Here is a 27787-nt window from a genome sequence, read left to right as displayed (position 1 = left end):
ATGTCAGAGAGAACGAGCCTGTCACTGTCTTGAAGAGTGCAAGGAAACCCATCCAACAGGGTTTCTGGCAAGGAAATAAGACATGCTTTGAGCACAGGTATTCCATCTGCTTACTTGAGGAAAGAGTCAAGTCTGAACACGTATGACTAGCCTGAGGCTGAGCAAGCTGCGTGGGTGTGCTGGGAGGTTGCTGTGTTTGAGGAAGGATTATGCGACACTGAGAACCAGCTGGTTCTACTCACGCAGCTTTTATAGACTTGTTCTGTTTTCTCCAGGTTACAAGGCTGTTTTGCAGCCTGGGTTATTGACATCAGCATATCACATACATTCAGCCTTGAATTTTTCCTGACAATGTTTTTATGCACCTGTGAGTTAGTAGCATATACAAGCACAAAGAAACAACGGTGAAAAAAGCTTTCATTTCCACCATGAGAACAGATGAAAGCATGGACCCTGAGGAAAGGTTAAGTGATGAAAGCACTTGAATCAGAGATATTTGAGATGAACTGCAATCTCCAAATACATAAAAACTAACCTCAAAAAAAAAAAAAAAAAGAGTGTTTTGTGGTTTTTTTCTTTTCTAACAGGGCAAGAAGTAATGAGCTTAAATTACTGGACAGGACAGTTAAGCATTGACACAATGGTAACATTTGTGACCAGTGAAGCACGGGACTAGCTTACCAAAAGAGACTGAGAACTCTTCTTTAAGAATAGGTTAGACAATCCTGCTGTGGGTGATTTAGACTATCTGGAAGGAACAGCGAGGAAGATGATTTCTAGGATTCCCAGGTAAACATCAATGTAGAATAGAATCATAGAATCATTTAGATTGGAAAAGACTTTTGAGATCAAGCCCAACAGTTAACCCAGCACTGCCAAGTCCACCATTAAACCATGTTCCTAAGCAACAATCTACAGGTTTTTTTAAACACCTCCAGATACGGTGATTCCACCACCTCCCCGGGCAGCCTGTTCCAATGCTTGACCACCCTTTCAGTGGAGAATTTTTTCCCTACTATCCAATCCAAACCACCCCTGGAGGTAACAAGAGGCCATTTCCTCTTGTCCTGTTGCTTGTTGTCTGAATAGGGGCCTTTAAAACTGAAGCATGGACAGCATCTCACTGCAGCTGATACCCTGGCATAAAGCACAGCCAACTTTGGCTTGTGGTAAGGACTTTTTTCACTGCAACTTTAGACACTCCATAGCTCTGCCTCATTTCTGCCATACTGAAACAACCTTGCTATCTTGCCTCAAAATATAGGAAAGGTTGATGAACTGTGGGCAAGAGCTACAAGGTTCAATTTCACTAGACAAACTGGTAAGTGATATTCTGTACCTAATAGTTCAAATAAAATAACACAGCCTGTAGACAGATGGGGACTACTCAGAGCACTTTTCTCCCGCCAAAGTCGATTACCTTTGGTCCATCCCTAAACAGTCCAAATTTACATTCAAAATAGCAATGTAGTTATTTGGTACAAGACTGAATTAATGCCAACAATTAAGTATGATTCATAAAAGAATCAAAACTTTATGGATAACGAAACCACATCAACACTTCAGGGGATGTATATTTTACAAGGAATTTAAAATGCCATACTACAGAGCTTCTTGCTACTTTCTCTTGATTAGCTGATACAGTTGCTTTCAGATAATCAGGGCATAGTGAGCTATTGAATTTCCCTGTCATGGCTGACACTCTGTTTAATATGCTTATTTTGGTTGGTTTTACATCATGATATTGACACATTTGCCATCAACTTTTTGATAAAAAAGCTTTGACAAAAAAAGTAATTTTTATTTATGGTTCATTAGCTGAAAACCAGTTTCCGGTTAGGTCTAAGGCTGTATGATAAGTTAGTAAAACTGGCTTTCCCAGCTACTTAGGTGCACAACATTTCAAACACCTAGGAGAAAAAGAAGATCAACACTGCAGACTGAAAGAGTAGACAAGTTTCCTAATACCCCAAACAATTTCCAAGATAGAGTTAATTCCATTTTCTGTAAACCACTGTAAAATGTTGTTGTATTACTATAAATAAATTTAAAGCAGACAGCAAAATTGTTCAATAAGCTTAAGAGCTTCTAAACTAAGGTAGCACCACATTATCATTTCCCTCTTAAGAAACAGCTGCATTTGTTTTAAGATCAGATGTTATATATGGCACCAAGTGTGATGGTTGGAGAATTCATCTATTAGGCTATGAAGCTGCCAGTTATTGTAAGCTTTCTTGGTGTACTTGTATTTGCATCCACTTGTGACGTCCACTTACCCTCTGTCCCGAGGCTGAGGAAAAAAACTAGAAGGGAATGAATAACCAACTTCTTAAACTTTAGTAATAGTCCAGTCAAAGGAAGGCCTATCAAACACAGGGCCCAAATGCTGCAAACCAGTTTCAATAACTGCGATTCACTGGAAGCAGGACTCCTGCGGACTATGCTGGGATTTGTTCCACTGCAGAACCTAGTCAGGGTCACTTGGCCATTTTAAAAAAAAAATGACATCAGAAGCAGAAAGTTGACAGAAGGAATGAGACAATCAAGGAAAAGGAAAAACCAGTAAAGAAATACATATTCTGACCTTTTTGCTTCATTTAGTTCTTGTCTAGTCCTAATTAAATGTCATCATATTAGAAATCTGCAAAAATCTGTGTTGTGTATCTCAGCTGTGTCGCATCTATGACAGAAAACACAATGCTCAAAAGGTGAACAAAAAATATCTTATGAAGCATACATGTTAGGTGAGGGAAAGGCTTGAATCACAAAGATCATCATCTTTAACAGAGTCTATAGTCATAGCTACTTAACAGGCACTGCTGGAGCTGGCCTAACACAAGGGAAACCGAAGACTAAACATGGAACAAGCATGCCGAGGAATGTCTTACAGGCAAAGAATGAGTGGCTTTACTTTGTTCAAAATACTAATTATTGGTAAGATAACATGAAATTCTGAACATATTTGTCTGACAGGAGTAGTTTTCTCAATTCCTTAACTATAAAGAAACTTTTTTTTTTTTTGGGGGGGGGGGGGGGGGGGGGGGAACAACCAAAACCCCAGACTTATCCAGTAAATGCCTCCATTTCACAAAGCAGCCTCTCCTGAAGCATGTGACCATTGAGAGGAGGGGAGGAAAAAAAAGAAAAAAGGTAAACTATTTGCAAGTTCTGTAATTGTTGATGAATGCCTGATTTCAAGAAAGCCCTCATTGTTGCACATTACTTCTTATCTCATTCACCAGCTACAGTTTTCACAAAACAAAAAACCCCAAACCAAACAACTCACAAAACACCCACAGGTTATTCTGATGAGAACAAATTATTGCCATTTTTTTCTACGACACTAATATCCCTTCCAAACCCAAAGAAGGTACTATTTTGATATGTTTTATGGGAATGGTGCTGCTACAAGAATTTCCATACATTTCCCTTCTGGCTCCAAAAAACTTTCCTGGAATCAGCACAATACAGACATAACATGACTGATATTCTTATTTTACAGGAATCAGCTGCCACATCTAAAACCAGATGATAATATACTTGGACACAGATGAAGAAAAATCTGAGAGAAGTCTTTCCATTCTTTTAACTAATGCATATTTAAAAAAAAAAAAAAAAAAAGGAATAAGTAACAATATTGAGTGCAGATATTCACCTCAAAGTGGATGGGGAGTTACTGTGAGAGTAAAGCAAAAAATATTGATACAGATAATATTTTCCAAATGTAGAAGCAAAAGCAAAATATGTTATCTTCTAAAGACATCTTCTAAAGAATTCACAGTGCTATGGACAGGCTGAGTAACTTTTGTACATTTTGGGGAACAAGTTTTAACATGACAGATTAAAATATATGCAAAGACATATTTTTGGAAGTGGATCTCTGTTCTGCCAGGGAAAAGCAATGGATATGTATTTTCAACAGAGTTTGGATATTGTAACTTGTACTTGTTGTCAAAATGCAAATTAGACTCCTTGATAATCAGAAAACTAAGGGGAAAATCTAACTCTACAGAGCAAAAAGTATACCAAATTTAGAATTATTTGAAAAAGTAAGCAGCAGCCAATAATTACATTGAGTAGACTAATGATAAATGAGTTCTCTGCGCCTAAAACTTTCCCAAATATTCAGAATCCATTCTGTATACATGAGAAGTTTGATAATGAAGACAAATTAAATTACATCTATCTTTGAGAGATGACTCTTGTTTGCTGGAAGCAGACACATTGCAGGCAGCCAGGTAATTCACAGAAACAACGCTGCCATGGTCAGGCACTGTCAAGAGCCTGATTCTTCTGATAAAGGCCAGGTGAGCCACAAACAGTATTATTCTTCCTCTGCAAACACATAGCTTTTATATCACTTCTTTTTACAAATAATTATCCAAGCTAAAATTAAGTCTTTTCTGTTTTAAGCAAGCTCTGGAGATTCAAATTCTGTCGTTATTATGGTCAGCATTTCTTAGTGTAAAAGTTTTTGTAAATGAAGTGTTTGAAAATGTATTTGGCTATACTGAAATTGTTTTAATTGTGAAAATAATTACATATCTGATATTGCAAATTGTATATGGTTCTTTTAACATTTATTTTGGTAACATACCTCCTTCCAGGCTGTGGAATAACAGAATAGGGAGCAGCAGAAGCTTGTGCTGTACTGATGTTAAGAAGTGGTTGTAAATACCCTTCTATAGTAAGCAACTACTTGTGAGTAAAATTCTTAGTACTGTGTTTGGATAACAGGAAGAAAAGGCTTGCGATTTATTCTTTCCAGTACTCTGAATCACAATCACCATTTCAAAGGAGGATGTTGTAGTATATTATTATACCAGCAATAATTATTATAATTTGCATTCCTATAAAATCTTTCTTACTGGAGGATTCATAAGTGCCTGTAATTTACATGCAGCCTGCAGACTTCTTTTTTGCACTCCTAGGCCTGACAAAAAGGAGGAGAAATATCAACAGTGATAACAATGGAAGTGAATTCCAGCTCAAGACTATAGTCTGGCACTGGATTCCATAGGTGTTAGCAATGCATTCCTATGTTGGGTTAGCAATAACCCGTTGTTTAGGCTCAGCTTGGTTATTTTGAGTGAAAAATGTCTGAAAATGAGAGTTAGGGAGTCCTCATACTTTGTCCAGGCAAAGAGAACTGTAATAAGCAGGTCACTGTAAAGTAAATGAGTAAGCTGCTTAGATTTCACTCTTCCTTTGGAAATGGGTGAACATCTTATATCTGCTGCCCTAGAACTGAATGTAGTTGGTAAAGTAAAAGGTAAGAAAGAATAAATAATTGGCTATGTGCTGTATCTTCCATTAAATAATATATTAAAGAAAAGTATTTTCTGTATGGAAAAATAGATTGTTTATCAAAATTAACCAACACATTAAGATAATGTGAATGTGTATGCTAAATGCACATTGTTCTCAAGATCCTTCTATGTGGATCCAACTGTTTTATATTTTAAGAAGGTACAGTTCAATCCTGGAAAGGAGAACATTTCTAACACGAAATCATAAGAAGAGCAAGCAGTTCTTTAATTTTAATTTGATCATGAACATAGTGGCCTGGATAAAAGTCTGAATAGGCAATTAAATGAAGAAAAAAATATTCCCCAAAACTATGGGTTATTCCATCTAAAGGTTGCCTACTCAAAAAAACAAACAAAAAACCCAAAACCAATCCAACAAAAAACCAAATCGAACCCCCAAAACCCACAAACACAAAAATTGAACATCTGACGTTCAATATAAATGAAAAGTGTATTCAGACTCTGTTAGCTAAACCAGTCTTTGCTGAAAAAGATTATAAGAACTTTATGAAGACAGGAAAAATTTTTGAAGTGATTATATCAATCACACTGTCAGTGCTACAGTTGTTCATTTCCGTTAGGGTCAAACACACTCAACTCAGATTGAGTAATATCTTAGTCCTCCAATATTTCAATTAATTTGGAAAAATTGAAAACTTGTGTTTCAGTAGCATAAACTGAACTTTTAAACTGGACACCCATAGTAATATGCATCCAGGTAAGGTAGTCAAGGCAAAACCTGAAAATCCATAAGAAATAATACACTTTTCTGGTTAACTTTAACTGAATTAATAGATTACATGTTAAAACCATGCTGAGAAAGAGCTCCCTGAGCTAACATTAATACTAATCCTGGAGCACGCAATAATGTATGCTGCTTAAAGACAACAAAAAAAGATTTTTTTATTTTTATTTTTTCAGTTACAGTTCCTACTTACATTACTCAGAAGCAACTCCAACTCTGAAACACAGAACCAAATCCTGAAGAATTTTAGCAATACTTGGATTTGTGTTTCCACCATTTTCATAATCTGGCAAATCAAAAGCTTGCAGCCACTGCCACTGGACTGTGGATCCTATTAAATTCTGATCTGAACTCATATGTAACTCTCCATTATCAAGACCAAACCTTCCAGAAATGTGTAATTCTCCTGATATTCAGAAAGGAAATAAAATCATGTGTCTGTTTTTAAGCAACATAACAGGAAATTGCTAGGGGCTAGTCCACCATTAGTTTGATTTTCTCTTCATCCAGGAATACTCTTGATTGCTTTAGTGCATGGACTGTATTTCACACCTTTTCACATGAACAATTTACAAGCTAATAATTTTAGAAAGTACTTCACTTATGAGATTCATAATATCTAGTCAATGATGAATGCTGAACATCCAAGAAAAGGGTATGATGTCTTATTTGGCTGTCAATAGCCTGAAGTTTCTTTATTCTTGTTTGGAAAGTAATTGCAAAATCACAATTTAAAAGCTAAATTCTAGTTCCTATTCTATCCAAATAATTTCACTCTTCCATAGCTAAAAAAACATCCTGCTTGTCCCAGTTTGGTGCTCTCATCTGCAGCTGGAGAAGCAAGAGCAGGATGTAGCAGGCATAACCACATCTCTGCGGTCCCAGATCAGGACACTTCAAATTATAGTAATAGCATAAAATCAGAAATGAGGTACCCTGGAAGCAACTTGTCTCATTACCGCACAGTGACAATTAGGGCTGCTTCAGAGTTACAATAGGGCTTGATGTTGCCTGCTGCTGTAAGTGGCTAGGCCATTGTCACCCTCCTTTGCCACCGTAGCTTCTGTGCACCAGCCAGCTTCACACAGCCCTATGGTAAATAGAGCTGGCATTAATGCACAGGTACAGAGACAGCAATACCCCACAATGGCAACAGCTGACTAGAGAAGACGTAGTGAAATTCTGTTTTGGGAGGTAGAAGAAAGGACGCTTATTTCTGACATGCTTAAAACAGATGCATTTTACAAAGCTTTAAGTGTTTTCATTTTTTCCTTTGTGCAAATGTAGCTGAAAATGCTTTGAAGATTATTTTTATTGTAAATACACTGAATGAAGGGCATACGGATCATTCTTAATGTTTACAATGCGCATGAACATATTAAAAATATAGAAATACCTGAACAGAAACTCCTAAAAATGCTGTTAATGCCCATGTACTTTCACAAGAAAATCTGCTTAACTGAAATTTCTGTACAATTATATTAATACTAATGTGGTTTTCTACACTCTGACTCACTTTACATTTGACTCATTTTCAGTTGTCTGTTTGTAGCGGATTGTTATTTACTCAACCTGAGTATCTTAATTTAAAACTTATTTTCAATTCAGCACAACTTAAAACTACTTATTCATGTCATTAATAACAAGAAGAAAAATGATAAGACAAAGACAACTGGCCTAACAGCCCCATAAATTGGATCCAATTTACAAAGAGAGAAGCAAAATTTAATGAAGTCATTTCAAGAAGTTTAAAAAACTTGAAATCCTAGTTTTCTTCTAATAAGAATGAAGCATGAAACTGTGCCTTTCAAACAATTTTTTTTTTTTTTTTTTTTTTTGAGTCCACCAATATTGACAGCTCTTATCAACTGTGGTGTTTTGGCTTAAGGAACATGCACCAGCACTTGCTTAGTCATGTATTATAATTTATTTTTGTGTGTGTGTATATATCTCTATCTAACATAGAAATCCTTAGAGACATTTGTGTAAGAGGCAGTTTTCCTGCACCCAGCACTCGTCAATAAACTGAGAAGAAGGAACGCATTTGCTTGAAGAGTACCAGTAGCACAAAACCAGGTTCTGACTCTTCCACTTGACCCACCTCTGTATCTCTAGGGGCTGGGTGTATTGCCACTGATTCAGTTAGTGTATGTTGGTAAAAGCCCCAAGTCAGTGTTGCAGTATTGCAAATGTATGCAAATTTACAAAGACTGTTTATGTACTTGACCTGTGCATTTTAGTAGACAGAAGTCTTTTTAAAAACCTTCTTGTACTTATTTGTATAAATTACATAATTTTTCATTTCTGTTGATGCAGTAGGATATGCAACAGGTAACTATTTACAGCTTAGTGTAATTACAATAAATTCAGTATTTTAATTTAAGCTATGGAAAGTTCATTGTATGCTCTGCATATCCAAACTATGTGAATGAGAAAACCAAAATACTAATTTTATGGGTCTAATTCTGTCCAGCTGAAATTTAAATTATCTTTTTGAAACAAACAGAAGAGGATAGTCACCAATAATAACAGTAAGAGAGCAATAAGCTTCCTTATCATCATAACTGGCAGAAAGGGGTTTACAATTTGACAGGTATCTGCCAAGAATAAAGTCTTATTTGTCATTTTAAAAACAAATACAGTAAAGACTCATCCCACTACATGGAGCCTAAGAAAGTAAATCATAGTTTATATTGGCCAAGTGAATATACTGTTTTGTTTTGGTATTTTTAACTGTAAAAGAACAATTTATTAGTGAATTGAACACTCCAGGATTTCATTATTAAAAAAATAAAATAAAATTATGTCACAGAAAAGCGAACATACACAGGACATGCCTAAATGATGTTGTATAATCTACTACACTTCTTTTGCTTTTGCTATGCTAAACTTTGTTCCATCTAGAAGTTCTGGTGTACCAGCTCCAATCTTTCCTCACTGCCTTCTGTATCTCTCTGCAGCTTTCTGTGTCCAGAGCCTCAGCCGCCCATTGCCCATCAGTGTACTTCACCCCCTTGCTGCTTTGCTGGAGGATGCACACCCAAGCCACCCCACCTGAGCTCTCAGAGTTCATTTGAATCTCAAAGTATAATAAAGTTGAATAGGAAACGGACTAGAAATTTGGATCCATAAGGGCTTTGAATGTTCCCTAGATACAAGTGCTTTAAGGGTAAGATTGATATGGCTGCATGAGTTGCCTTAGAATCAGGAAGCAAACAAACAAAAGAAAAAACACACCCAATCCAAAAGTGTTTTTTTAAAGAAAAAAAAAAAGCAACAAAGCCCTGAGCCAGTTGAGTTAAAACGTAATCCTTTCTCTCTCTCAGCAGTAGAATTTCTATGGATGCAGTATACAAAATGTTTCTCTAGATAGAAAGAAGTTTTTCTGTATTAAATATTTACACAAAATTGCAATCTCACTTGGTTGAAGTAATTGGTGGGCAGGGGCAGAATTCAAACTGTAGGGAGTACTATAGGGAAAGAAAAGGAAATTTGTCAAAAGTCATTTAATAGAACTGGACTGTAAGATAGAAGGTCTCTATGGTGCCTATCCTTTCCATATAGAATAAAATTTAAAAATAGCTTTTATTTTATGAAAACTAAAAGGGGTTTCTGCTGAAATATGTAATATATAAATGACATCTATACCTTTGAAACTATTTTAGAACATGAACTTTGAATTATTTTGATTTGAACCTTTAGCAAATATTAAGTGTTATGTTCAAAGTGATTTTTGAAGCAGAAAAATCCAATAAAAAACCTAATTGCATCAGGTTCCAGATCTCAGTCTTGATTTCTAACATGCTTCATAGTATATCTGTCGCACATCAATCATTTAGAGCTATGTAAGACTGCTCACTTGACAAACTCGCCCACTTATGTTACTGGACAACCTCCTGTGGCATCTGTATGTCATGTTAACTGTCCTGCAGATGAAATCTTCAGCCACACATAAATTAGATTACCTAGTAGGCACCAAAGCAGGTGTCATACTGTAAGGTATTCTAACTTTGCTGTATACTTGTCACACCCACTTATTACCACTAGCCCTACACTTAATCTTTTGAGGTCTTCTAGGCTGGAACCACTTTTTTCCTGCATGAGAACTCATCTAACAGGGCTTCAGCTTCTAGGTTTTGTTTTAGATCATATCACATGTTACAAGCGACTTCATATGAAACTAGTACAACTGTTACAAAATTAAAGCAAGCTCACCTCACAGCATGGAACAGATTCAACAAAACGGGTAAAAGAGAAGCAACTTTGCCAGGAACCACTTTGTCTCCAAAGCGTCTGCCTCAAAATGAAGAGGTATTTCAGCAGGTCAGCAATTAGGGGAAAGCACGTGCAAACCTTCATCTACATCTATCAAACCAACAAGCATAAGCACACAGCCTCATGGCTTCCCCAAAGAAAAATACGTGAAACAAAGAATGAGAAAAGACGACCAAGATGACTAGCCACAAATTAACCTTTTCTTCTTTCTCCTGAAAAATAGCAACATGGCTGAAGCATGACCAGAAATCTCCATGTATCATTGCTTTCTTGAGATTGCTTTGAACAGGAACCACATTCATTAGCTTGGCACAACCAATGCAAATCAACTCAGATGTCTCCAAAGGACATGTTCTTAACAACTAGATTTAGCTAAAGCCACATGACTCAGTTGCAAAGATCTCAATAATTTTAGTTTGTTCACCTGCTTGAGACTAACAATCTTTTCCTGCTCTCTCCACTCACGTGGGGATTTCCACCCACCATGTACATATCAACAGTATGCAATTGTGAACGCATTACAGCAACTCCTGCTTACTTTTAAAACTGCAGAAACGAAAACACTCAGGATAATTCAACCTGAGTTTAGAGTTGCTACATGACAATGCCAAGATTACACTCACAATAGCCAAAAGTTTTCAAAGCCAAATCAGAGACTTTAGGAATTCCCTGTGGCTGTTTTCTCAGGCTTTCTTTTTATGTGGCTTGGAACACCTCCTGACCAATTATCAAGTTATATTATCAACCCAATTTGTAAAACCTCTTGAGCTTCTATGTAACTCTAAGTTACATCCAGAAAGTACATTTTGATCCACCTCCCCCCAGGCTAAGTGAAGGTTCAGACCTATGGCTAGGGAATTAACTTTTTGTCTACCTCACATGTGAGTTAGTAAAGTAATACTGAAAACGTTGTGCTTCCACATACACTTAGCACACAAAGTAAGAGGCCCCTTCTAATTGTTGAGTTTTGTCTTTTTTCTAAAGAAGACAGGGACCAGAATGCCTTCCAAGAATGGTTTTTGTCCAAGCTGTCCTCTGTCATAGCAGAACTGAGGTCTCCTATGCTGACACAATGGTGCCATTGCTATTATCAAGATAACATTGTTGTCATTAAGCAGGAAAAAGATGTAAGAGAAGTATTCTCAATATTGCACTTGAAAAAAAGTGGACTAGATAAGAATAGCCATACTGGTTCAGACCAAAGGTCCATCTGAACGTGGATCCTGCAGCAATCAGCAGTTTTAAGCAGCTGAGGAAAGGCTACATCATACTTCCAATAAGCATTCTCCTATCTCTGTTTCAGCTTGTTCCCTGAACTTTATGTCTTCTAAACACTTATGCAGGCTTCCCTTGACACAAACGTCTCACATTTGCATCCTTTTTCAATGAGTTCCACAGGTTTTTTCTCAATTTCCTGAGGAACTACCCTATTTTGTTTTGAGATGATCTCCTATTAGGTCCACTCACTTGGAAAGGATGATAAACAACCTATATGTATCAACTATCTTGATATTACTGTCAACCTCCAGGTTGATGATCTTCAAATGGTATCTTTTTCAGGGTTGAGAAGTCTAAATTTCTCAGTCATTCTTCATGCACATGCTGTATAATCAATATCCCTGCTGCCTTTTTTGAACCCACTTTAGTTCTACAATTCCCCTTTTGATATGAAGGAAAAGAAATGTACTCATTACTAAAAAGTGTGGATGAACCATGCATTTACATGTTGGCACAGTGAAGTCTTTCATTTTGGTCAACAACAAGAAGTGAGAAGAAAAGCAAAGGCTTGAAGAATTAAAAGATCATATGAAGCAGGACAGAGGTAGAAGTAATGCCACATATCCCAGCTTCCAGGCTAGTACTATAAGCACTACAGTAAACTGAGCAAGACCCCCATTGGTTTTGAGTGTTTTCATAATTCTTGAAAACACTCATGCAATAGTTCCCGAGTTTTTCTTGGAAAGAGAGTAAAGGAGCTTTCCTCCTTCTCAAGAGAAGCTTAAATGCTTGGGTTGCCCCAGATGAAACTTTCAGATAAACATGATACTTTTTTGGTTTTATTGAAATACATGGGTTTGGAGCAAGGTGTTTTTCTTGAACAGGACTGAACCCATAGGAAATTCACCTGTCTAGTAACAAATCAAATAATATTATAGCAGCTTGGTCAACATGGCTCTGTTTCAATAAGCCATGAATTTTGCTTTCCTAATGGCAGTCTTTGCTGCCCAAAGGAAGCCTCATCACTAAGGAAAGTGCACACACAGACAACAGGAGGAGGTCCAAGTGGTCAGGTTTAAGAAGTCAAAAATAGGGGGCAGGTGGAGGGGGGAGTTAAAATAAGGCATACACCATCTTCCCTCTTATTGCTGGTTTCTAAATCTACTTGAGACTACTGGAGGTAGTTTACTCCAGTTTACTATAAAAGAACAGCTTATCAAAGACATTTAATCATATACACATGGACCAGTGACTTTCTGGTTGAGCTAAATCCTTACAGAAGGACCGTGGAAGGGGGTTTCTTGCAATCTCAGATTTGTGTGGCGTCCATTTGAACCTGTTGGGCTGAATGATTTGTATATAAGTGTACTGAACAACTTGTACTTAAAGACTGGTGAAACAGTTGGACAAAGCCCTTTCATCCAGCCCATTAGTTCCTGACATGCACTGAACAGGAGTGTGCACCTCATGATGAATAACACACGTGTAACATCAGCAATCAGCTGAGTATTCCAGGAATGTATGCAACAGTCATGTTAATAAACATTATTATGTCAACTCAATCTAAAGTTTCACAGAAGCTGTAGAGCATTAACAAAATATCTGTCTATTTTCTGGAAGCAAGGAACAGGCTAATACTAGTCCCTAAAACTGTGCAAGTACAAAATATATGCTGCCCCAGTCAGGCTACCAAAGGGTCCTAGAATCAACATAGTATCACTTCTGTGGTTCCCAAACAATGGATTATGTTTATTTACAAAGGACAACTTTAAACCAAAATTCAAGCCAAGCACACTGCCATATGGAGTTGGAACATGTTTGGAAAAAGCTTTAATAAAGTTTATTAAACTGAAACACCTTGAGAAGTAGTACAGCCTCATGCTTCCCAGTTTCAGTAATTTTTTTGCATTTAAATATACAATAATAATTACATAGTAAAATAGTAGAGATTTCAGCTTACCCTATTTTGTGAAATACACATTCTACACTAAAATTCTTGTTGTAATTAAAATAGGAACTACCTATGTTACTAAAGTTCACTGAACAGTGTTTCCCATTACTTACAACACTACTAAACTAACTGTTCTGGTTGAAACTTTCCAGGCTCATTTTCTTCCTCAGACCGATATTTTGTTTTAGTTAAACAGAAAGGAAGATGTAAGGCTTCAGCCAAACCAGTCCAATCATTTGTAAAATCTAGAGCAGAAAAAAAATAAGACTTATTATACTTTTTAAGAACAATTTACTTACCTTTTTCCAAGAAGGAGAGAACATTCTTATGCTTGGGAGCAGCAATTCTGACACAGAAGGAGAACAGCTATTTACAATGGTCTTTTATTCATCCTCTGAAAATTCACCAAATTTGGCCAGGTTATAACCGTCTAAAAACTCAAAGTGAATACAAGCTCAAAAGAGATTTATTTCATTTTCCCGAATCGGCTTCTTAAAGACTCACTCTCCACTAGATAAGTTCCAGGTGAGGGACATGAGTGCACTGCTGCTGCTGGACTAAGCTTCATTCACCTCACCTGAAAGCTCTGGATCTTTGGCAACCACTTTGTTCTCCCTCAGAGCCTGATTTGATTGTTGAGTTAAACCTGATGTAAAAAGAGAGGAATGAAAACTGAGGCAAACGGATGAAGGAAGTGATTGAGACTAAAGAGGAAAACAACATGTGGATATTAGGTTGTAAATTTAGGAACTAATCAGACCACGAATGGCTCAGTAAAGAGACTCTGACTGAGACAGAGAAGAATGGGAATAGTAGTTGTGGGAGAAAATGAAATGAATTAAAGATGGATGAAGGGAAGTTGGAATTTACTGGATAAATAAACTGAGGCATAGTAGTAATTCTCATATATGGCCATTCATGTTCAGTAAATATTAATGCAAACTGTAGCAGGTACAGAGAAAGTCCTTCAGAATGAGCAAGGAAATAGAAAGTCTATTTTAAATGATAACAGCAAAATCTTGAATTGTTTAGGCTAGAAAAAAGTTATTTTAAGGGATATGTCTGTACATACTTTGCTATTAATAGCTATTAAAGCTATAGGACAAATTGAAATGTGAGTGTATATACCAGGCAGAAATAAATGTAGCCTATAAATTATTCAGTGCTAACTGTTGGAAAGAAGAAATCCTGGAACAGCCTTTCAAATGGATTAGATAGGATAAAAAGGAAGGTATGTGTAACGTGAGGGTTTGATAACTGGGGATTGGTATAAGTGACTCTGAAAGGCATAACATTTCCTAGGAGAAAAAAAAAAGTAAAAGTGAGGCAGATTGATATGCACAGGAATAATACTGAAAAGCAGCAGAACAGAGGACAGGTCAGTTATGTGCTACTAACTGCAGTTCAAAAAAAGCGTATTTACTCTATGAGGCCGGAGAACAGTGACAGGAATCAGTGAAGAGCAAGGTGGACACTCATAACCTCTGGAGAAAGGATTGTGACATGCAGAGATTGAAGATTTTTTAAGCAGGTATTCTGACAAAAGAAAGCCTGAATCTCTGTGCCGGGTTCTGCTGGCTGTAGAGCTGTGCATCTTCCTCCAGAATTAAGACATGGAGGCAAAGTAGGAGGAAAAATAAGATAAGTAGTCACATGTGATGCTAGAGAGGCATGCAGCACATTCAGAATTTTTCTGAGAAATTTCTAGGGGAAAGGCAAGAAAGTGGCATCTAACTCAGAGACAGGACAACTTTGCTAATGAGCAAAATAACAATAGTACTTGCTGAAACTGGATCTGACTGCTGCTCCTAAAATTCAAAGTCTAGTACTGAATTAAAGTACACTGAGAATAAAAATGCGAAGTCGTGTAAGTACACATTAAAGTATAAGTCTTCCAAATGTCTCAGATTTCAAGCATCCCTTTGCTGAGATAGTTAAAGGCTCAGTTTATAATTTGCCAGTGAACAAACAGCATCCCCTAGAGAGGTTGGTATTTTTTGTTGATGTTAAAATTCATTAATAAATATAGCTTAATCATTCCAGTTCAATTTTTCATGTTATATACCTAGTCTTACACCACTACATGAGTGACTTCTAGTGTGTAACTTTGTGTATGTGTGCATATATATAGACATGTATGTATATACATTTATTTTGTCACTAAGCACCTAGAATGACTCCAATTTGAAACAAATGAAATTATGTTCTAGAACTATGGTAGGAAATATCTTAAGCCTAGCAGCTATTGATTTAGATAGCAGCTTTATCTGCTGAATGGATGAAGGAAGTGGGAGTGGTTAATAAGTGAGTAAATGTGAACTCTGTCCTGAAACACACAAATGAATACCCTTCCAGCTTTCCATTATCACAAAGCCCTAGAGCATATATACTCAGCTTAACTCTTTTTGTCTTTCAGAGTATTCACATTCAGACCAGCACAATGAAATCACGAGCGTGCAGCACCATACCATGTTCTACCCCAGTCCTCTAGCTATGCGTCATTTATTAAATACCAAAGAGCTGAAAATGCAGTTGATATTTTACATTACATAAAAACACAGAGCTGTTTCCTTTATCAAGCGCTTAAAATCCATGCTGGGCAAATGATCATCAAACAGGATCATTTCAACTATAGAAAGACCCCAGTGATCAAGATATCAGCAATGCAGAACAGGACAGACTTTTGATGCAAACTTTGAAGAGGGAGACAGGGTTGTTGCAGAAGAAATGGGAGAAAACACAGAAGTGGGAAATAGTGTGAGAAAAGCAGAAAATTACCAATGAGACGAAAGAGTAGAGGAGCCTAAGGAATGGAGGACAGGAGATAGGAGGCAGGCACAGCAGAGATGCAGGCAAAGAAATTACTGTAAAGAGCCTTCAGGATGGGGACAAGGAATTTGTGTGCAGCGAAAGAACATAGATGCAACCAGCAAAGAGCTGCAAGTGAGCTGTGGAAATGTGTCAATGGGAATAGCCTAGTGAAATGTAATCCTTCTGCCAAGGGTACTTGGCAGGAAAAAGGGTCAGAATTACATATCTATATTTCCTTTTTAAATTACCAGCACTGTTAGTTAAAAACTCCACCCAGCTTACAGGAAATACTAAACACCTTTCCTTGAGTGTACAAACAGAGCTCAGACACTCTGTATGTACACCTACAATTTTATTAAGGGGAAAGGATCACAGCATTTATCCACAGATCAGCTCTGTGTTTGTACAAATATTAAGTAAAACTTTCCTTCTTTTCAGCTGTCATTTGTTTCCCAAGAAGACTTGCTAGCTAGGCTGGTGGGCTTGTCAAAAGTCAACCATTCTTTCCATAGCCCTTGATACTGCCTTCCTCCTCTGCTGCACTTCCTTCATGGATTGCTGACAGATGCTACTGGACTCCTTCATTTAGGCACAAATGTTCACCTGCAACTTGTAACATCATTGTTCTATGGCCATATTAGAGCTGCTACATTGGCACCCCCTCTCGATGTCATTTCTCAGACACCATGTCACCAGCCTGCTGCCCCTGTACTACTCTGGTTCAGTCCTAGTGCAATGCCACCTGCCACTATTGTCTCAGCTGGATGATGGGTATTGCCAGTGCAAAGGTGCATTGCACACAGTTGCTTTTTCCAGCACACCAAGAGGCAATAAACAGGTTTATTGCATGACTAAAGGGCATTCAACACAATGCATCCTGCCTGTGGTGTGTGGCAGTGCTTGCTTTTTTGAGTCCAGGTGACTATCAGAAGGCAATGACCTTGAATGCCTCAAATGGTCCTTCTCCTTCTGCTCCTGGATTTTACTGTACAGGATCACCCTAGCTTGCCTCTACGGTCCTAAAATGAGAGAAGTTTCTTCTCAGGTACTCTCTCTGAGGGAACTTATTCTGAGTCTTTCTCAGCACAGATTCTGGAAAGAATAATTTGTTCCTCCTCTGTTTCTTTTTTGGAAGCCTTTCTTAGGAGGAAGTTCTGTACCAAAGACTGTTTTTCTTCTGGTAGAGGCAGGCTGTCTTGTAACACAAATTAAAGTCTACGCTGCAGAATATTTTTTACAAACACTTGAAATCAAAACAAAAAGAAAAAAAATAAAGTGCCGTGTGCTTCACTGTCAGCACAAATAACAAGTCCCACAGTCTCACAGTTATGATTTGGCAATCAGATTCATGTGCAGTATGAGATCCAGAAGGAGCAAAAAGACCAAACAAACCATAATACCTTTCTTAATCCCCACAAATCTTAAAAGAGTGTATTAATCCTGTACCAGTGGCTGGACTCCTGAATGACTGGGGAGCCAGAAATGAGGAGAACAGCCTTCATGATGGTTCATAGAGTTCATAGATGCCTGTAGTCTGAGAAGAGCTGTTTTCTGGGTTTGCTGCACTTTTCTGTATTTATTTTTAGGCAGGCAGGGAGAACTGTGATAGTTTACATCCCATCTAATCAGGAACTTCTTTCTGCAGGTACAGCAAGTACTTAGACTGTGCAGGGCCTGAAAGACTCTTTTCTTTCTTATCCGTACAATTTTAATCATTAGCAATCAGCATCAGTAAGTCATTAGCAATCCAGTCAGTATTCATATTCATTTTTGCCAAGTGTTTGGTTGTGATTAGATGATATCTTGAGCATTTTTGTATGTACATTTTTTTTTGTTCCAGATGATTGTGTGCCATAACCCATCCTAGCTCTTCAACTGTATTACCAATGCACAGGGGACTGCTCTGAATACTGCATTCAATGGATCATCATGGATCCTGCATTGAAAGTTGGCTGGAGAGACATACAGCAGGCAGAAGTTTGGATCTGATTACAACTGATGTGGGTGGCCAATTTAGAAAGCCAGATCTATATCCCAGAACTGAACAAGATCGGGCTTCAGGGAATTTCAGATTTGGCCATTGCACAGTCTCCCAGCATCAGTCAGAAAGGTTGCTGAGCTTTGCTTGAGTTCTTCCCTTTCACTCTAGAAAGATTTCTCAGCATTGAAATACTAGATATAAATTCAACCAGAAGCAGCACAGGCAAAGAGAACCTGCAAGCATAGCTACAGAGACTTCCAGTGCAAAAGCTGAACTTACAGTCTGTCATTATGAATCGTTGCTTAATAAACAACTTATGGAATAGATCAGACTGAGGCAGCCCAGAACTCCTCTGATGATTGGCAAGTTCACAGCACACTAAATGTTAAGTCGAAGGAAACACAACAGTGTTATCTAAAACACACAAGGGGCATGAACTGATACGGATAATGGCAAATAGACTGTATAAATCATCTTAAGAAGATGTTATTAAAAGCCAACAGTTCTACACTGCCAATGAAAAGTGAGATACAGTGTTGTTTGCCATTCCCTTTCAATTGGACTACAATGGAAACTACTTGTTTCCCTACTCTTTTCCTTGACATTAATAACAGAGGTTTCACCAGGGCAAAACAGCTTACAAATGATGCTGGTAGTCACAGCATAGCACTTATTTCTTAGCTAAGCCCACACATCTGAGTGTTAATACTCCCTACCTTACAACTGAACATGAACGACAAGAGAAGATGAGCAGCAACTTGCCCACTGCATGCTGCTGGAAGGAGTAGCAGTTCTCATTTGGAGCTGAGGCTTTCTTGGGTGCTCTATCTTCCCCAAAAGCTCTGAAATCAGTATTGTGATACTAACATCTTATTTCTCCTCACTCTTGTCTTCTTGCTATTAGAGGAAATTCTTAACATCTTCCCCCTCATCATATCTCCGCAAGGAGAAAGGTATGCATTGTAGGAGCCAGGTAATGTTTGGACCTGACTGTTATATGTTACTTATGTTACTGTAAAAGAAAGAGAGAGAGAGAGAGAGAGGTAGAGACATTTTTGTTCCAAAGACTTTGCAGAATTTTATATTTTCTTCAACAGCCATAGGAAGAGAAGGGATTCAGTCCTTTGCCACTGCTTCTGGAAAATGGCAATGAAGCAAGAGACACTGTTCCCCAGTTTTCCCTGTCTTTTATGTCCTTATGAAACTTGGCTCATTAGGGTTCAGGTCACGTTTACATAACGTATAAAACCCTGGCATTGACTACCATTTCATAAGTAACTCAGTACCATTGACTGGACAAAAACAGATGTACAAGTTCCAAGAAAAAAGAGAGTGTTTCCAGGAACTGGAAACAATTCTTATTCAAAGTCTAATATAGAAGTCTAGGTCTGTTCACTTTCATTCATCCTCTAGAGCAAATACAATCAGCATTACTCTTTTCTTACAGTGACACAAACAAGTATGAATTGATTGACATTAGTAGAGCTACTTCTATTGTAAGATTCAAATAAAATCCAGCCTATGCTCTTGAAGTATAATAAATTGCTCCTTATTTTAGGCTAGGACATAGCTACAGGATATCAATTATCATCTGTGACATGTGAATTTTAACAATTAGTATTTACATAAATGCAGTTCTCCCATTTTATGACTGACACACAGCAACAGTAGAGCTAACAGCAAGAGATTAATTTCCTGTTCTCTCAACCAGAAGTCAATTGCTATAGGAAAAAGAAATGCTACATCTGAGAGGGGTGTGCAGAGAAGAAAAAGTGTGGGTTTTTTCTGTTGGTTTGTTGTTTTTTAAAAACGAGCTAAACCAAAATGTGATTCCTGTTCTGTTCATGGATTTTTTTTTAATAAACTGCTGCTGATGCTGCTGGCACCTTGCTTCTGTTACTGACATGAGCCTCCAGCTTCCAACTGTGCTGGTGTTTTCTCTTGGGAAGGAATATGACCTGCAAGAGTTCTGTTAGCCTAAAAGAGAAACATCTGCTTGGAGTATGGAGCAATCTATTGGCCGAACTTAGCAGTAGGTTAACTGCAGCTGGTCAACTCTGCCCTATCTTGCGTGCGTCATGAGATCAAAATGAATTAACGTTTACTGTTTTTTAGTGAATTCTTAAAAGGAGATATGATTCAGATGAAAAAGATGATTATGTTGGCCATTTTCCTTTAATATAGCATTGAGTTACAAGAGTACATTTTCCAGAAAGACAATACTGTTGAACTATGAGGAAGGAACAGGCAAGTTGTTATTGCTTTTTTTACTAGATGTGGAATTCTAAGTGTCTGTATCCAAAACCAGGCTCGAAAATTGCCAGGGTGGGACTACTTGAATGTCATTTTGGCTCTAAAGCATGCTGGTGGCCACTGGTTGTAGCACTAAAAAATAACATTGCCAGTAAATCAAGAAAACTCTGTTCACGTAATTTGGAATTGCCTCCACATCATGAGGTGCTTAATAGGTTCTGTTCCATATAAAAAAACCCTATGGAACAGTCTCTGCTTCCTATGAAATATTAGTCAGGCTCAAATGTGTTTTTTCAGGGAGATTCTTTCTTACTTAATGGTAGAGGTAGCCCTTAAAGTACCAGCTACGTAGATCCTCAGTTTTTAATTCCATAATTCATAATTCACAAATGTGTTATTCAAATTTGTAACAGTGAAAGTTGCTAAAAAACCAGCTCTGTAAAAATATGGCTCAATTCATTGCCCTGTTACATTGCTTTAACTCCACCAGTTACACCAGTGTGTACAACCCAGACTGGTAAATCTCATTTTACCTACTTAACTTAGGTTGTTTTAACATAACTAACTGGCAAACCTTAACAATTCTGGCTATGTCTGTGGTACATTGATAAAGTAAGTTGTTTTAATAAGGATAAAAAAGAGTACAGAGACAAAAAAAACACTTTTGTACCTGCAGGTTTGCTCTGCACTGGTTATCTGTGTGGCTTATGCTGCAACACATACAGAGCCATATTTGTTTTGCTACATATGTATGCTTTTATAAGGTGTTTTGGGATCCATTGGTATGGAAAAAATATTACTACCTGCATGGCTTTTTTCCAAAACTTACAAGAGAAATAAATTCCTTGTGGACAGAAAATGTGAATTTCCATATACTGTCATCAAAATCCAGGTTTTGTTTATATAGATCTCCAAGGATTTTCTCACTTCTTCCTCCTTGTAGATGTATATAACAGCATGTTATCTCAGGCCTGCCATGCACAACTGTCACACCCAAATCAGTCTTCCCTAATTCTATGTCAAATGACACAAAGAATAGAGCACTAAAACCAAGTTCCCTCTTCTTGTCACCCTGTAAACATTACAGGCCCACTAAGAGCAGCAACAGGAGTATAATAAACTAGGAATGCAAACACACACACATTTTACAGAAGAAATTTTTATACACAGAAAATGCAATCAAAATAACCTGTTATAAAAAGACACTTTGTGAGTCAATCCAGTAGAGACAAGGAAAGCTCTCTGATCAGTGGTGGAAGGAAAGACCAGCACTTACATTCATATTTTTCTTGCTGCTACTGGTGTCAGAAAAAAAAAAAGTATCACTTTGACATTGTTTTTCAGAATAATATTAGTCTATTGTAATTTTCTTAAATATTACTTTTAGCAGATTAAAAGTTGTAACACCCTTACCACCTGCTTTAAACTCAATACTTGGATGGCTTAGTGCCAAACCCTCAAACATCGATCAGTTGACTACAAGATATGCTTTACAGTCTTCAATTTCAGAACCTCAGTTAAAGCTCTTTTGATTATATTTCAGGTTCCAGTGCATTTGCTCAGGCCTGTCAGCATTATATTATATGTTTTAGACCCAATCTTTTAATTTGATTCGATCTCTCCTTAAAACATTTTTATTTCTTGTATTTTGTCAAGCATACAGATGGTTCCAATTAATATCTACTTTATCTTAAAAAAGCCAGTATACTGCTGTTGAGGAGTTTGTTAAAAAACATATTGTATCACTGATGTTCTGTTCATTGTGTGAGTCCCTTGTCCATCTCTTAAGCTTCAAACTACGCCACAGGTGCATTGGATGATAACCATCCTTGCATTTTCCCTGGATTTGTGAATGACTTAAGGCACAAACTTCTGGACACAGGATATAACTCTGTTCTTTGGCCTGTATCAGGAGACTGGTATTAATTCTAAGTAGGATAAATGTAAACTAAGATTAAAAAAAAAAACAAACCAACAACAAAAAAACCCAAACAATCCCCCTCCAAAAAATCCCAAAACCACAGTAGAACTAGCATGCTTTAGTAAAATAAAACTATTTTTGCTAGTATTATCTTGGTACAGGGAGCAATTTCGTATTATCCAGCTGGAAGAAGCAATTGCTTTTCTGTAACAAGGGTAACCCTAACACTGAAAATATTTGGAAGTAAATTTCCATTGTAATGAGTATTCCATGAGTAATGTGGTATTTGAATTTGGAATTTGGTTGCCTTTTTTCTTCTCTTCTACAATGCAATTCAACCCATCCAATCCGGTGGATATCAGAGAGGACACTCTCACAGACTACAGTAAAAAATGGTTTCCCCCTCTAGGGACTCCAGCAATAACGACCTAATAGTTTTTGCTCAGCATGCATGTAAGCAAACTCTGGCTGTCAATTTAGATGTCGTCCAAATGAAAAGTGAGTGAAGAATTCTGTCAAATTCAGTTTGGCTTTATTCTCTCAATTTTTATTTTTTTTTTTAACTCTTCAGAATCATGAACATCAGAAGCTACTTTGTAAAAAACTCAACAAGGCTCCAAAATTTGTCTCAGATAAAACAGTTTTAATTCCTATCATCAGGCTTTCTATTTGTACCTTCAACTGTGTTTTTCTAGACCAGTTAAAGCACTATTGTCCCCACTTTATGCAGATATGGAGTGCTGTGCGGAGATTTGCCCAAGTCCTCACACAAAACTGCCTTCAGGACTGAGAACACAGGTGGTAAAACTCAACTTTTCTCCAAGAAACATTTCTCTACTGTTAATAGAATTTTGACAATTGGCATCATGCACCAGTCTTGATTTCATTTCCTGTTGGAAAAACACATGCAAATCATGCTACTAGCAAAAGTTCTTGGAAAATTAATAAAACTATAAATCAAGTAAACTCCTTAAAAACAAACTGAGAAAAATCCTAGGAATATTAAAAAAGCACGAGTTTGCGGGGAAAAAAAACACTTCTGAGAACAGTAGGTACCTTTTGTTTCTGCATCAAATTGTTTATAACCAGAAATGGATATCAGAGAATATGATTATTGGATGTTGGATGTGGTGCTCACACTCATGGGATGCCATGCTCTGGCAGGCAAGGCTACATAGCGGCCAGAAAGTGTCAGTGCAGCATGGATGCTAGCAAGCATGAGCGTGAGTAGAGTGCAGAGTTGTTCATGTACTCCCAGAGACACATGACACCTGCATTGGATCACACTAATCTTGTGTGGAGCACCTAGACCCAAGCAAGCTTGGGAGTGCTGTGGCATGCTGGAGTCACCTTGACTGCAAAGTAAACGTAAGGGGTGAGAGGGTCACAGAAGTCAGCTTGATGACAATGACTTGGAGCACTTGGTAAGCAAAATAATCTGGTCTGTCTAGGAGGTCATTCTGAAGTAGTTTGTAAAAACATGATGCACACTTCACTTGGGATAATATTAGGAGCATGGGTGGCATTCCCTGCAGAATTTTTTCAGAGCTGATGTTGCATTAAGCTGTTTATTTATAAACATCACAATTAGACAGCAGCCATCTTGAAAAAGAGGTTTGGATGTAGATAAATACTTGTATTTCTAGCACCAAAGAGAATCAACTCATTTCTGTAAGAATAGGGTCTGGCACCTAGAAATCCTGCACATAAACAGAACATAAAATCCATGGCCTGTCAAGTCCAAAGCTATTTCTTGCAAAGATACTTAAGCTTTGTGAAAAGAAGACTATTTTTAAAAGGTGCGTTCAGATACAAAAATTTAGATTATTATCTTAGTAACCAAAGGATTGAGTATTTTTGAAGCTCAGACCACTTTACTGTTATGTTTGTAATTCTAGTGCCTTAAATTTTATAAATTTTTGCAATATCAGAGGATTTCGTTCTGCACTAAAACTGTTTAAAGTTTAAAGAGTGACACCTTTTCATCTTTGACTAAATATCACAAATACCATTGGTGCATGAATATTATAAAAATGCACACTGCACAAACACAAGTAGGCAGGATACTCCCAAAACAAACTGTTACTTCCTGATCATAAAATAACAAAGAAGTCAAAGGATAAATGTAAAATGTGGACTACATAGTGGTAATGACAGTATTCACTGCAGATTACTCTCTCTCATCTTGATTACCATTTTGATTACATGAGTAGTCTCAGCAATTCAATTAATTTTGACAAATTGTGAGGCAAAATATATTCACATGACTCACAGTGGCAGAATTTCACCACAAGGATATGAGGCAAAATACGCAAGAAGTCAGTGGAAAGATTGCAGTGGCTTTAATGGCTTTGGCTGGGTCTGTAACATGTTCAGCATGTTCACTGGCATGAGCCAACTTCAGTCAACATTGTAAAGACTCTTTGCCTTTGGAAGTGCTGTAGGCATAGATCTAAAACCCACTTCTGATTAACATAAAAGATGAAGACCTTACTGAAACACATGCCGATACAAGACACACGCACAAAAAAACTCGAAGAGATTTGCAGTCTTCAGCTACTCAATGTCTGGGGAGACCTGCAAGGTTCCCAAGTGTCATCAAGCAGCACAATAAAAGGGTTTTACTCTAGTAATATTATGTGATGCACGAACCCTCTCTTTTAACAGGTGTCCCCTGAAGACCAAGTAGTTCTTTTGATGTTTATTGACAGTCGGTCCAGTTTTCCAAATGAAAATATGGTTGTTAGGATTAATAAACTTTACTGTGTCATAAATCTCCAGATTATAGTGGGAGAATGAAATGGCAAACGAATATTGAAAAGGTCAAAAGCCCAAACGGTTGAAACATACATATCACTTACCTCTGGATTCACACTGTCAACATTTCAGAGTAACAGTAATTGTGTTGCTGCTGTTAATGTTTAGCAGAAAAATGGAGTTTCAGTTTTCCTATGTTGTAGCAATAGTCCTGTGAGAATGTGGCTCCAGAATTAGCACTCCAAGTATTTTTGGTTTCTTTGGGTTTGTTATTGTTCACTTTTTAAAAAGTACAATGACTTGTCAGAAGCATCATTATGTATTCCTCTGAAGTCCAGGGATTTTTTTACCAGGGAACAGGAACACCTGCAAAGTATTTAATTGAACAAACCAGGTGTTAGCATATGAAAAAAATGTAAAATACAGTAGGCACTCAGTCAATAAAATGTGCACAATAGAGTTCCTTGAAAGAAAAGCGATACTAGGATCAGTTCTAGTTCAATGCAAATCTTTGTAAGCAGGCAATTAAAAGTTGGCTCAAGTATTTTGTAAGGAAAATCATGTGTTACTATATCCCAGTATGAATTTTATTTGAGAGAGGAATCACATCCCAGGAAGGTACTCTTGACAGAATCCTTGGGTTTTTTTCCTATTTGCCTCTGCGCAATATTGTTCAAATCTCCATGTAGCTAACATTCATTCTGCTGTGTGAAGAAAAGTAATAGAGCAGAAAAGCGATGCTTCTCTTTGTCATTCACTTCTACCATGGCTCTGTCATAGACAAACCTGTTTTACAGTCACATACTTAATAATTAAAATATGTATCTTTGTGCCTTCAAAGTCACAAAGCATACACACACACACACACACACACCCCTCTCAAAAAAAACCCCCAAACCAAACCCAAAAAACAAACCAAAAACCCAAACCAAAAAAACCTGACCTGAGCTGAAAGCAAGCAACTAAGTTTCTGAGCCCTGGCTGTCAGCCATTTATCCAGGTGCTTAGTGTGCCATGTCTGAGCATCCCACAAAGATTAATGTAGCTTTTGAATACTTCTGTTCAGGAGTAGGCTCATTTTCTATGTGCAGATGCAATCCAAGGAAGAGCAAATTGCTCACACTGAGTCAAGAAACCTTGTCAGAGGTGAAAATTAAGCATAGGTCTCCAAGCCCCAGATCTGGTGCCTCGATGATCCTCTGTTGATGGCCATTTCTCTCAATCACACTCCTTTCTTCATCTCAACAGGAAGGATTCTGCAACATTCAACAAAAAAGTAAAGTAAAACTAAACAGCTGCAGTCCCTAACCAGTAAATTCTGCAGCAATATTAATACCACCACATACTAATGCATGGCCATCGTGTCTTTTAATTCCCGGTGCTGAATGCTACCACCATCGGTTATGTGGCTGGTAAATTACAGTGTAAACCACCTTTTCTATTTAGGAATGCTTTTCTATTCCCCTACCCCAATCCCCTTCAAAATTAAATAAAAATCCAAAATGAAATACCTGTTTCAAGTGCTATTGAAATAGGTATTCATTCAATCAAACCTATGAAATAACCGAGGAAGGTTAGAGAGTCCTAAGGAAGCAAGATGTAGTGAACCCATGCCTTCACCTGCCCTTGAGCATTCTCAGAATTGCCAGTTTAAACCTTGGAGCTCACAGGGAGCTAGCAGGCCAAAGGAATCCAAACTGGTCAAGTAACAGGACACATGAAGCAACAGCCATGATGGCCAGACTCTGCTTTTATTGAAGCCAGTATCTATTTTGATGTTAGTGATAGCAGACCACTCCCCACCCCCCCTCCCCCACCCTCCCCCGACAGAGCTGTAGTTCTGTGCAGAACAGTTATGTTTCTCCTAAAAGACACAAGATAGCTAGAGCAACCAAAACTCAAACTGTGATTACAAAAAATGGTGATGAATAGGAAAGAGCTATTCAGTGACTCAATCTCATCACAAATTTTGCAGAGCTGGACTTTTCAGGTAACCATACAGACTGCAGTTGCTGTGCTCTCTCTGTACTACAAGCGGGTCTCTTCTGGATTTCATCTTTGGCAGGAGCACACCTCTCCCATGTGAAGCCCTACAACTCATCTAGGCTCCTTGTGTGACTGAGAGAGAGGGAGAAATTAATCCCATCCCTAAAATAGTTCTCTAAAATAATTGGGCATCTCCAAAATAATAATGAGGCCAAAGTCGGGAAGGGTGAAGCCAGTTCATAGCCTCGGTATTTTGGGATTGAGGAAATTAGAAAACTGAAAAAATACCATCAAACTCAAACTTTCAAGGCTTATAGCAATTGGGTCAGGGCTTTGTGAGCAAATCCTTAGTGCAGGATTTGGGTTGGTTAAGAGCACTGTAAAGGAGGGAGGAATGGATAACATGGCTGTGTTCATGGCACTTGATATTTTATGAACATAACTAGTTAAAATTAAGACTTGGTAAAATTTTACAGTGTTCTTCTGTCAGCTAAAAATGATACAATTAGGACACATTACTGGAATTGACCTCTCATAAATCATGTAAGAATGAATGGGCTCTTTCGTATCCTGTCAGAAC

The sequence above is a fragment of the Falco rusticolus genome, chromosome 5 (genome assembly GCF_015220075.1).
Source record: "Falco rusticolus isolate bFalRus1 chromosome 5, bFalRus1.pri, whole genome shotgun sequence".
NCBI classification, from domain to species: Eukaryota; Metazoa; Chordata; class Aves; order Falconiformes; family Falconidae; genus Falco; species Falco rusticolus.
The sequence above is the reverse complement of the archived record's forward strand: the minus strand, read 5'-3'. Positions refer to the sequence as shown.